Genomic DNA, 13,203 nt, shown 5'->3' with positions numbered 1-13,203 from the left:
ACACTGTCTTAGCATCATGGTGGAGCTGTATCTACTATTTACTATTTTGGTGCTTGTAATCACTTTAATCTGCTTCTGTCTACTGATTATCGCAGCACGTGTATTTTATACAAGAATAACATTGTTTCAAAATATATATTGAAAACGTCCCATTTTGTATTCTCTGTACATCTCTCTGAGAACAAAAGAGCACGAGTGACTGAGCGGAAGAGTTCTGATCTTTTACCATGATCCCAGAGGGGTCAGGATTGTCATGTTCAGTGGTTGCCAGAAACCTTTTGATCCCTGCTTGGGTTAGGGGGCTTATACTGGGACTGTGAGCCAGCTGGTCTCTAGGCCAACATATCCTGCAGGGGTGCTTGGAATCAGTCTAGGCACCTCACCCAAAGTTTATGTTGTCCGCAAATGCGGAGGTTGCTCAAATTAGTAGGAACTACACAAAATGGCGCCGCCAAATTTGGTTGGGTTCTTATGTAACGGTCTACCTGAGTAGTTCAGTTGTGCTTTCTCAGAGTCTCCTACTCACCATCAAACCAGAGACGTCAGATGTGGTAGGGTAATTCGTGTCAGCTGAGTAGATAAACTATATGTACTGGTTGTAGGTTATTCAAGCTTGTAGGAAAAAACATACGACATTGTGCTTACCCTATTTCCATAAATGCATTTATTAATTCCCTTTTTTCTTTGAATAATGTCTGAAAACGGAGGAAACATTGAAGGGGAATTAAAAATAACAGAAACTTCAAACATGCAGTCACTCTCAAATGACTACAACATGGTCTTCCGGCAAGAGGGTAAAGACGTTACCTTTGTGGTTGAGGCACATAAAGCATTCAGGACAGAGGTATTCTATTCCTGGGTTAAATTCGCAGCTGCAAATGCCTGTAAACAAATGTTTCATACCTTCATTGAAGATGAGACCCCAGAGAAATACACTCCATACAAAGACATAGAAATTCCTTGCTCTTACTAAGAGCATATAAATTGGTTTAAAGGCACCCTCCCACACACTACAGAAAACGCGAGACTCGGTCCACTCAGTAAGGAAGGAGTGACATGGCCGGTCTTAGCTGCATACACACTGCATCCTAACACTGCTAATTTAACTGCAGCATAAATGCGTACACTATATAGAGATTTAGGAAAAATGTACTGAAATCTCACATAGTTCATATTGCGAATATTAACAGTTAATCTGTGGACTGCTCAAGCTGTACAACCACAATTGGCTAATACGGGAATTAGCCCACAAACACTGAATGCGGTTATGGGAAATATTCCTACCAGTCGGGAGCAAATTCTGTTCTGGTTAGCACAAAAAATGAGCCAGCTTGAAGCAGTATTTCCCCATACGGGCCAGCAGGATAAACACAGAATAGTAACCATTTGCTTGCTGATGGGGATGGCTCCCCCAGTGGAAGACTGTGCCACTTGGGATACAGTCTTCGCTGCTGTTTTCCCAGAACATATGGTACCACTTCACTGGCTGTCTTGCCTGAGGTATTGAAACAAGTACAAAAAGAGTATGGGGCAGCACCTGCCCTGAACAAAGGGCTGAAACTGATGGCCAATTATCTGCAGTATCAGCCATCATGTTAAGTAACATAAAGGGGGAGGCAGCAGCATTGGCTATACATCAATGCCCGAGGGAGTTTACTCATGCATAGCAGGAGCAGGAATTGCCACGCTAGGTAGAGATCATTTGAGAGCCAGACCTGGTAAATCACTAGTAAAGAGAAATTCTTAAAAGGATAACTCTAAGCAAGCACCCGATTCTTCCAAGACGAAATGGGACAGTAAACAAAACAATAAAAACAAGACACAATCACAGGGTGGGTCTCTTCCACAGGAAACCGAAAAGAAATACAATTGTAGAAACAGTGATAACATTAGAAAGCCTGACTGGTATCAGGATACTGATACACGTTCCTCTTGCTCCTCTCAGGAGCCATCCGATTCATGTTCAGAGAGAGGTAGACTGTCAGAGCACAGAACGGAAGAGCAAGTGAAAACGAAGAAGGAATCACAGCGCTCATCAGAATACTTCATTAAAAAAGAAGACAAACCAAAGAATACTAAATTTCAATTAAAAAAGAAGGGAGCTAGGTTAAAAATAAGGCATGCCCAAGCTGCTGAGTACTCTGTTTCTGAATGGGGAATGGGCATTGACAATGCTGGACAGGGTGGCAGAAGTCACAATAGCTCACCAGAACCTGATGGATTATCTGGCGGCAGTAGTGCTGAGTGAGCATATCACAGTGGAAACACCTGATACTAGGGTAAGTGTTCCCCATCGCTTATACAAAATAATACTCCAATTAGAGGGGGGCATACCCAGAAACATCTAGGCTCTGTTTTGGAAGAACTTGACATTTGGTTATGATATTCTTTTGGCTGAAAAATACTGGCCACCTGAGTTCGCAATGAAATGCCCAAACGGGGAAACAGTAATTTTACCTGCTTTCTATGACCTCATTCTACAATCAGTTAAACATTCTTATGCCAAGGAGTGGATGTTAGCGCTAGCCCCTGCATTATACCGCAATTATGGTAGGTTAGATGATGCGTCACCTCATCATGAGATCCCATTAAAATCAATTCCTCAACCCTAGAGACAATACCCAATAAATCATGAAGCTCAAAAACAAGATAGGGAAATCCTAGAACAACTTGAGTAAGAGTGTGTAATAGAAAATTGCACCTCATCAATGAATAATCCCTTGTTTCCTCTAATGAAATCAGACTATTCACACGGTCTAGTATTAGATTACAGAAGTTTAAAGCACTGCTACTTGCACATTTGCAGTACAAAATGCATGTAGTGCTGCACTAATGAATGACATTGTGTGGAATTAATACAAAACAACACTAGATATCTCAAATGGATTTTTCTGCCAAAATATAGCACCTGAAAGCAGATGTTTGGCAACATTTTCAGCGCTAGACTCACAGGGGCAATTTGGTGTTTGCCTCAAGGGTATAAGAATAGCCCTGGGCTGTTTTCAGCTAAGCAACAGACTTTCTTGAAAATTTTGATGCGGAGGCATTGTCCTATGTAGATCATATATACCTGACGGATTATGAATTAATGGGAAACCTGGACAGAGTAGACCGCATAATTCTGGGTTTTGCTTACTTAGGTTACAAATTTTATTTAAAAAATCAAAAATTGCCCATCTCAATGTTATATTTTTAGGATATGAATTGTCAAGTAAAAGCAAAAGTCTGGCAGTAAATTTTTTTGAAAAATGTGCATTACTTCAACCTCCAACAACTCTGAAAAGACTGCAATCCCTTTTGGGATTTTTAGCAGAACATACATTTTGGATTATGCAGAACGTGTAAAGCCCTTCTATTATTTAATTAGGTTTGCCTTTTCAATAACACATTGGACACAGGAACACACATTTTACGTTCTGTACAAGCTAAAATGATAGCTTCCAAATATTTACACACACGTGCAAACACGACAACATAGTTGCTGGACCAAATGGGTATACATACATCACGTTCAACGAAGGCGATACAGTGTCTATTACAAATCACATTTGTGCACAAATGCTGTAATGCGTTTTGCACCCTCTGAGAAAATTCTCAAAGCGGTACAGACTGCTATAGAGAGAAAGAGAGAGAGAGAGAGAGCATAAGCTCATGGTAAACGCATAATTGTCGAAACCCCAGTACCGACCTTAGAAGCCGTCACTAAAGCAAGCGTTCCAAATGCCAAAGCATTCCATCCGCGATGGATACAATGGGCTAACTTTCTCAATGCAACAGGCTTACATTACAGATTTGATTCCACATTACAAACACAAGCATTTTTGAAGTATGAACAAGAATACCTTCTGCCGAATGAAATAATGCCTCTAGATCAATAATATTACATTCTCTACACTGATGGGTCTGCTCAGCCTACTGTAAGGACAAAACACCAATATTCCGCCCCATACGCAATCGTAAAGGGGTGCATGCATGGTGGCAACTTCGTCCTGAAAAAACACATACACAGTTCCTAGGAGACTATACAGCGCAGCTGGCAGACAACAAGGCCCTGGTATTGGCACTACAAAATATGGATCCTGGATTCACCACACTTACTGAGTGTGATTCAAATTACTGTGTCCAGTCATACAATCAATATCTTCATTTCATTTCAAATAAGCTTTATTCGATAGCAAGTATCATAAAAGCATTTCACAGTCATATAAAAGATTATAAAATTAACAATCCATATAATAAAAACACATTTTAAAACCTTGCTATACCATCCACTCTAAAATTAGACTTCATATCTTAATCGATATTCTACCATTGGATTTAAAATTACAGATTAGCAAAGACACATGACCCACACAAAACAGCAATTAAACTTCAGTGCTTCATAAAACATTCCTATATATAATTTAGCTTTCTGATCCCCAGATTAGATGGTATTTATTTGGACATTCTTCCTTACTTGTGCTTTTATACGGATAATCCACGCACATCCCAGGTACTTGGCAACCCCACATACTAGCGAGGACCTAGTTGAGTCCATTCTCAGGATTCGTAGAGCATCAAGGTGATTTCTAGTGCCCAATAAAGTGTATATAGGCGTGAGCCATTTGACCCTTGCTTGCCTATAAGCTGGGCAAGCAAAAAAGAAATGGGCTACAGTTCCTTGCTGTGCATCACAGCAAGGGCAGTTAGCTAGGATGGAGGTTTTTGGGTCCCATTTTGCCACTGTGATATTTAGAATTAGGGATCCAAATCTAAACTGCATATATAGTGCCCTGTCTCTAGGTGTCCTGATAAGATCTAAATCAGGTTCCAGAAATCCAACTGGTTTATGCTGGAGGAACTCATCAGATAGTCTGCCAAGCCTTGGGTTATGTAAGACCTGGTTGTTAACCCAGTTCCAATAGATCTTTTTTAACTCACTCTTAGTCGGAGGGACCTGCTTGGCCCAGCCTGGTCAGTAAGTCCCTCAGATCTCTAAGACACTTAACCCTTTTATGGTATCCAGGATGATAAGCTTAGAGAGACCCGTTGCATAACTATGAAGTTCTGGGGTGCGTCTTGGTCTTACCCAGTACAGAAGAGGGCGAAGTCTAGCCACCTCGCTAAAAGGACGTCTGCCCATGTCAGAGAATAGGGGGTTAAGTGGTGTGTTGGTAGAGACGGATACCAGATCTCTACGAAATTTACTCTCTGATCGTCCGATCTCATCTGTTTTTTCGAGACCCCAAAGTTCAGCGCCATACATTGCTGAGCTCACAGCTTTACCTTCATAGACTACTAGGGCCGGAGCTACCAGTCTAGTTGACGTTGAGCGTTGGTCCCTGCCAATGGCACCCACCACCCGCTTATGGTTCAGTAAAATTTTATTCAGGTGAGTCCCCCAATGCATCTTATCGGATAGCCTAATACCCAGATAATCAAAGGAATGGACTCTCTCTAAGGGGAACGATTGAGAGTAAGATTGTTTCTGAAGTGTTTCCCCGAATTGAAAGCCATAAACGTTGTCTTTATGATGTTTATCGTTAGGCCCCTTTGTGTACAGAACAATTGGAAGTGGGTGAGGAGTTTCTGGAGGCCCATCTAGGTTTTTGAGATCAAAAGAGTATCATCAACAGGAGGGTAGGGATTGTTTCCCCTGCCAGGGTTGGAGCATCTGCTGTAAATTGGCTCAAAAAACTAACCACTCCATTCACATAGAGTGAGAAGAGGGTAGGAGCCATCACACAACCCTGGCGGACCACCCTGTTGACCTGTATCTTATATGTGGTTTGCCCCTGATCCCCCCATCTGACTTGGGCATAGGTTTCATCGTGGAGGCATATTAAAAGATGTAAGAGGTAGGGGGGTAAGCCCATTTCCTGGAGCACTGTCCATAGCTTCTCTCGTGGCACCAAATCAAATGCTGTTTTAAGATCAATAAAAGCAAGGTAAAGACTTCCCTTTGAAGAACTGGGATTTCAAGTACTCAGCGGCGCCAGGGACACACCCGAAGTCCTCTGGGTTCCCTTCCCTTGGTATACAGAGACACGGAATATTTCTAGGTGGCGTCAGAGATCAAATTTATTAGCTGCAGCTAGTAACAGTAATCCCAGCAATACAACACGGTGTACAACTCAAGAAACTTTTCAATTTTTGTAGAGCAAGACTTCAGTATTTATACACAATATTCACATTACAAATGGACACCCACTGCAGCAAATTCTGACCAATAGAAACAAATTTCTATACATTATCACATTCCAAAAGGCTCACTTTACATTGTACCAACCCCACAAGTTAATTATTAGGATCGTCCCAAATTCAATTACCAAAAGCTGGACAAACCCATAATTGAAAGCACAATGCATATAACGAAGGAACATAAAAAGGAAACGATGATAGATAACGAGCAATATAAAGCATGTGTAGAAAAGCTAAAAATTAACGGTGTCCTGAACTTTGACTCGCAATCTCAGACAAGGATCAACTAAGGAAATTGATCTAGCAAAGGGTCAGTTTCAGATAAAGAGGTCAATTCCTTACAATGCACCTTAGAGTCAAGAAAAGGCTTAGTTAATAAGTGTATGAACAATGAAGCCCATGCAACTTTGTTCGTTTGGTTACTTCCACAGGCCTACGTGAGGGCAACACAAAAATGGAGGTAAAGACAAACTGGAACCCATATTTGAAACAAAGTCTCTGAATACGTAATGAACTCGCTAGTTATCATGACGAATTCACTCCACATTAGTCGTACTCGCTAAATACGGTACAACATCACCAAAATCGTGATGGAACCATAATATCGCAGGACAAGGCAGATTTTACAGAACCTCAGACCCTCCTTTTGCCATTACAATAACCTAAACTCATGTCAATCTGAATCTAGGTCTATGTCTATTCTCATCAGGTCAACAAGGTGTTGCTGTAACATCATCTTATTATCCTTCACTTCTCTCGGGACGGGTCTTCTCACACAGATTGTAGCACAAAGGCCACAAATGGCGGGACCACACTGGATGCATAAACAACACGAGAAAAGGATAGCTAACGCCATACCAAGGAACATCAGAACCTTCCATCCCCATTTGGACAACAATTCCCAAAACCATACCATCAACGACCAGTTACCTTCGTCCACATGAATAGACTCAGAGATCTTATGTCGTCTAGAGATGGCTTGGTACACTGTCGGGGCATTATCTGGTATGAAAACGCAGCAACTAGATCTAATCAATTTGCATACCCCACCTCTATCTGCAAGTATAATATCTAAAACAAAGCGGTTTTGTAATGTCATAAGGCGATCCACTTGAAGCTCAGCTGTAATATTGCTAAGGGCACCTGCAGTCTCATTTATAGTGGCCTCAACCACTCTCGTAAGCTGACGAATATTCCTACTATTAGCCATAGGACCCCAAAAGGGTAGGAAACCCTTAAAGAAGTCTCCAACTTCTTGTGCGACAGTATCTTTCGCATCGATTACACCTCTACCATATCTTGTCTTATGGTAATCGGAAACAGCAGTGTATGTAGGGGGAAGCAAAAATGACACGTAACATGTGCCGGAAAAATCAGATGGCAACCATGTGTATGCTCTATCGTGACAAACAAAATACGTGCCTTTAGCTGGCACGAACGGAGGAGATTTCTGGGACGTATAAACGTATGTGTGAACACACACACTCTTACCATGCTGAGCTCTCGGATTCTGACCATTACCTTGCAAACAAAGATGACCTCGGTGGGGTACAATCCAAATAGGAGGAGACCTTCGCTGCCTTTCTTTCTCCGTCAAGCTAACACTATATGTCGTCTTATTCCAGCCGACATGTGCTCGTACCTCATCTCTAGGGATAGCATTATTCGCGTCAATATCTCTAATCATATCGACTATTCCCCATATCAAAGCATTCTTGCTCACTTTATCGTTAACAGAACGCACTGGATTGGCATCGTTCGCATAGATAAACATCGATTGGAGTGCCCAAACTGACCCATTAGGTGAAAAAGGCAAAACCAAATATGGCATTCCCTTGTCTGTAGTATGTGGCATAAGACCACACACCCAACAATTCGTGGTATTTATGACTAGCTGATGCTGATGCAACATCTGTATAAACTAATTGTTCACAAATTCTGATCTTCTTGTCTGTTCATGTTCAGGCAACGTATAAAACTCATGTGGGGAAACAGTAGAAAAAGAAAGAGTAGGTTGGGAGGTAGATGTGAGCGGCAATTGTGTGACATAGAAAATCCAACCCACACAAGCTAACGTAATATTCACAAGCATAAGAAAACACATTATTAAAAAACATTTGCTACGAATCAATATACATATTCGGACTTTAGATTCTACTTTCCTAACACTCTGGTCAGCATAAAAAAACTCCATCCTCTAACGTGCTGCTCACGGTCGTTACCTTCTTCACTTAAGTGTGTGCCAAGATCGTACTAATGACCCTGGACCACGGACCTTGTGTCACTGCGCGGTTCACCCCTTAAGAACTTCCTACCGTGACCCTGCAGCAGAGTCCGGATGGTGACGCAAAAAAGGAAAAAGCAAAAAAAGTTTCTTGAACTACCAAAGTGTAAATTCACTATCTAAAAAATATTTCAGTTTCACTTTATTTGTCCATATGTACAAGCTTAGATTGGTGGTGTCAATCTTTAGATGAGGAGGCACAGCAGCTTGCAGAACATCATCATCCTCGCGTTCTGACCGTGTCCATGTCAAATGAGCATCACTAAAAGGCACGAATCTGGGGACTTTCTCGCAATCTGTGTCAGTTATACCATCCCTAACCCACTGATCATACGGTAAAGGCAAAGGAACTTTTTTACAGTGGGTGGCATGCACTCAGTTCTTTTTGCCAGCTACTCTAGCAGCGGTTCTAGTAACCAAAAGGACTAAGTAAGGACCAGTCCATCTAGGTTCCAAGTTCTTGGTACGCTGAAAGTTCTTGACGAGGACGTATTGACCAGGTTGGATTGAATGTCCTGGATCTGTAGTAGCTGTCGGCAAACTGTCATAGACCTGTTGGTGGAGAACACGTAATTTGGCAGTCAAGTCATGTAAGTAATCCACCAACATAGGGTACTCAATACTGCTGTATTCTTTAGGACGAGGCACACCCCAAACATTGGCCGGACGACCAAACACAATTTCATACGGACTAAGTCCCACTCGAGAATGCACAGTTGTCCTTGTTGACAAAAGGGCCAACGGCAAGGCATCCGGCCATGTAAGACCAGTGCTCGCTTGTACCTTAGCTAATTTCAGCTTCAAGGTACCATTGTAACATTCAACAAGTCCAGCAGACTGGGGGTGATTCGCTGCATGGAACTTCTGATTTATCCCCAAACCAGAGCATACTTTCTTCATGATTTGACCCACAAATTCACTCCCATTGTCCGACCATACAATTCTGGGCAAACCATACTTAGGGAAATATTCTTTGAGCAAAACCTTGGCTGTAGACAAGGCAGTATTATCCTTTAGGGGGTAAGCCTCTATCCACCTGGAAAAAGCACAAACAACCACAAGGACATACTTCAAATTATTGCATCTCTCCATATGTATATAATCTAGCTGTATCACCTCAAACGGATACGTCGGAGGAGCAAAATGACCAGCTGGAGTTGGAGTTCCCTTACCAGGATTATACTTCAGACAAATCATACAATGTTTCACCACGTTCTCTGCACATTTCGGAATTCCAGCATTCTGCCAAACTGGAGCCAACAACTTGCATATTCCCTTTGAACTAATGTGAGCCATTCCATGAGCCATAGTAACCACTGGGAGCACATACGCATCTGGCAACAGCCATCGCTGGTGTTCTGACAACTCAACCCAACAACCTGTCGAATCCAACATACCCGTAGTTTCTCTCCAAACACTCACTTCTTTCTCAGTCGCTTCAGCCTGAATCATTTTCACACTTTCTATTGTGTCTTCACACATTCCACCAGCCATAACACAATTAGCTGGGCCTGCAACATACATACGGCTCATCATGTCTTTCGCCGTTTCCTTCGCAACTTCATCCGCAAACGCATTCCCTCGACCAACATCGTCCACAACTTTCTTATGCGCACTACACTTCACAATTGCAATCTGCTTTGGGAGAGTGAGAGATTCCAATAGTTCATTCACCAACTGCCCATGCTGTATTTTTGTCCCATGCGAAGTAAGGAACCCACGCTCTCTCCACAAACGCCCAAAACTATGGGCAACACCAAACGCATACTGGCTATCGGTGTAAACATTCACTTGCTTTCCTTCTGACAACACGCACGCTCTAGTCAATGCAATCAACTCTGCTGCTTGCGCAGAATTCTGTGGTATGCGTGCTGTCTCAACAACTGTATGTAAAGTTGTAATAGCATACGCTGCAGTCGTTTCACCATTCGGAAGCTTAAAACACGAACCATCTACCCATAGGGTACCATCAACATCCGTAAGGGGAGTATCCCTCAAGTCAACTCTAGCTTTTGTTTCTTCCCCTGTACGAAGAAAACAATCATGCTGTTCCTGAGGATCCGTCTCTGTAGAGATCGGTAACAACGTAGCTGGATTCAGCACATTACATCTTTTAAAGTTAACATGACTAGCCAACAATGTCAACTCGTAACCTGACAGACGTGCACTAGTAAGGTGCTGTGTCTTAGTCCTGTTAAATAAGGTATCTACTGCATGTGGGACCATCACAATCAACGTATTATCCAATACCAAACCAGCAGACTGTCGGATAGAAACAGCCGCTGCAGCTGGAGCTCTCAGACAACTCGGCAACGCCTTAGCAACTGGGTCTAACGGTGCTGAAAAATACGCACATGGACGCTGCTTGTCCCCAAATGGTTGTGTCAACACTGACAACGCACAACCTTCTCTCTCGTGCACGTACAACGTGAAAGGCTTACTATAGTCTGGAGTACCCAACACAGGAGCCGAACACAATGCATCGCGTAGTTCAGAAAAACTTTTCTGACATTCGTCAGACCAAGGAGGAGGATGCAGGGTATCTTTCAGAGTCAATGCTAACAGAGGTTTCACTAGCAAGGAAAAATTGGGAATCCACTGTCTACAATACGATGTAATACCTAAAAAGGCACGCACTTCTCTCTGTGTGGATGGTACATTCGTTTGCGCAATCGCTTGAATTCGTTCTGGGGTCAATCTCCTTCCCTCCTTCGACAAGAGATGACCTAAGTAGGTCACTTCTTGGCGACAATATTGCAACTTTGAAGGTGACACTTTATGATGAAGGTCAGACAAATACCGCAACAAAGAAAGAGTAGCCTCTTTACAAATCTTTTCATCATCAGCAGTAATCAACAAATCATCGACGTACTGAATGAGAGTAGCACCAACAGGTAACACAAAACCGTCAAGCTGAGTTTTCAACGCCTGACTATAGATGGAGGGACTTTCACAATAACCTTGGGGAGCTATCTTAAACCGGAAGCTTTGGCCTCCTAATGAGAAGCCAAAAATATCCCTGCTCTCCTCAGCAATAGGAATACTGAAGAAAGCATTCTTCAAATCGATGACAGAAAACCAAGCTGCCGAAGCAGGAATCAAAGTCAACAAAGCAGTGATATCAGGTACCACAGGAAACTGTGGCACGACTATCTTATTGACCTCTCGAAGGTCGATCACAAACCTGTACACAGGTGGCTGAGAAGCATCAGTACGTTTAAGGACAGGCAAAACAGGACTGTTACACACATTACCTTTCGTTTCCTCAACTACACCCTTCTCAACCAGATCATAGACAATCGCTAAAAGAGCTCTCTCACCATCGCTCGAAATCTTGTATTGTGGAATACGAGGTAGCCTAGCATTCGACTTAAGGGTAACAACATACAGAGGAATCTGCAAAAGACCAACATCATTTGGACCTGTGGCCCAAAGTGTATCAGGAAGCGAACGCAATTCCAGTGGAAAACAATCCTTAGACAAATACATTGGAGAAATCACTTTCTTACCGAGGGTAAGTTGTACTCCTGAAGGAGAACAATGCAATGTTGCATACAATCTTTTCAGCAAGTCCAAACCCAACAGATTCTCACCACAACCAGTCGTTAAAATAAGTGGAGCTTCCAATTCACAAGGGCCAATGGTAAGGGACAAAGGACTAGAAACCGGATTACGAACTGGGGACCCTGAAAATCCTACTGAAACATTGGTCAAGCCAGACAACGGTGCGCCAGGAAGTTTAGAGTGCATAATAGAACTCTTCATCGCACCAGTATCCAAAAGAAAAGGTTCTACCAAACCTGATGTAATCACTTCAACATAAGGTCAACTCTGGTCTACTGGAACTGACACTACTCCCTCACTTTGTCCTTGGCTGTCCTAGTTATCATTATAACCAGAACTCTCACCTTCGACATAGTAATCCTCAACATAATACTGGGCGGACTGACCACTCGGAACATTCTGTCTGTCAAAATAATTCGCAGAATTCTGTAGGGAAGAGGAACGCTCATTCTGAGGGATCACACCACGCCCCCTACCCCTAGGAACTTGCTGAAAACTACCACGACCTCTCTGACCAGATACGCCATTTGCACGCTATAACAAAGCCGGGCAACTATTCTTGTAATGACCTTCCTCTCTGCAATAAGCACACTGATTAGGGCCAGGAAAGAATCGCTGAACATAAGGCTCAGGCTTCTGTAACAATCTCTGAAATTGCGGAGGTTGCTGGAACTGAGGCTGATTCTGACGAGGCGGATAAGCTTACTGCAAAAGAACTTTCGTCTTTAACTCTTTAGTTTTCTTCTCCACTTTATCCTTCTCATCTTTATCCCTATTCTCGTAATATTGTGCAGTAGCCAATATCTGGGTCGACGAAGAGACAGCCCATGAACTCTCAGAGTCCTTTAACTTATTAGAAAGTTTAGGAAGCAAATTAAAGACAAATTTATCCACAAACAACCTTTGACCACCCTCCGTACTCATATCCTGACCACTATCATCAATAAACGTCTCTTCAAACCTAGTGAAGAAATCAGATACACTCTCGTCTCTCTTCTGCTTACATGCTGCTACCTTATCCCAATTCACTCGTAAAGCGGGCATCATCGTTTCCATCAAATTAATAATTCTACCTGGTAATTCTGAAACTAGAGGTTCAGGTTTAGCACCTCGCTCCTGTCTCCCATCTGCGGCAACAATATTCGCCCAGGTATCACCTAATTCAGCAGCACGAT

The sequence above is a fragment of the Lissotriton helveticus genome, chromosome 5_1 (assembly GCF_964261635.1).
Source record: "Lissotriton helveticus chromosome 5_1, aLisHel1.1, whole genome shotgun sequence".
In the NCBI taxonomy this organism is placed as follows: domain Eukaryota; kingdom Metazoa; phylum Chordata; class Amphibia; order Caudata; family Salamandridae; genus Lissotriton; species Lissotriton helveticus.
The sequence above is the reverse complement of the archived record's forward strand: the minus strand, read 5'-3'. Positions refer to the sequence as shown.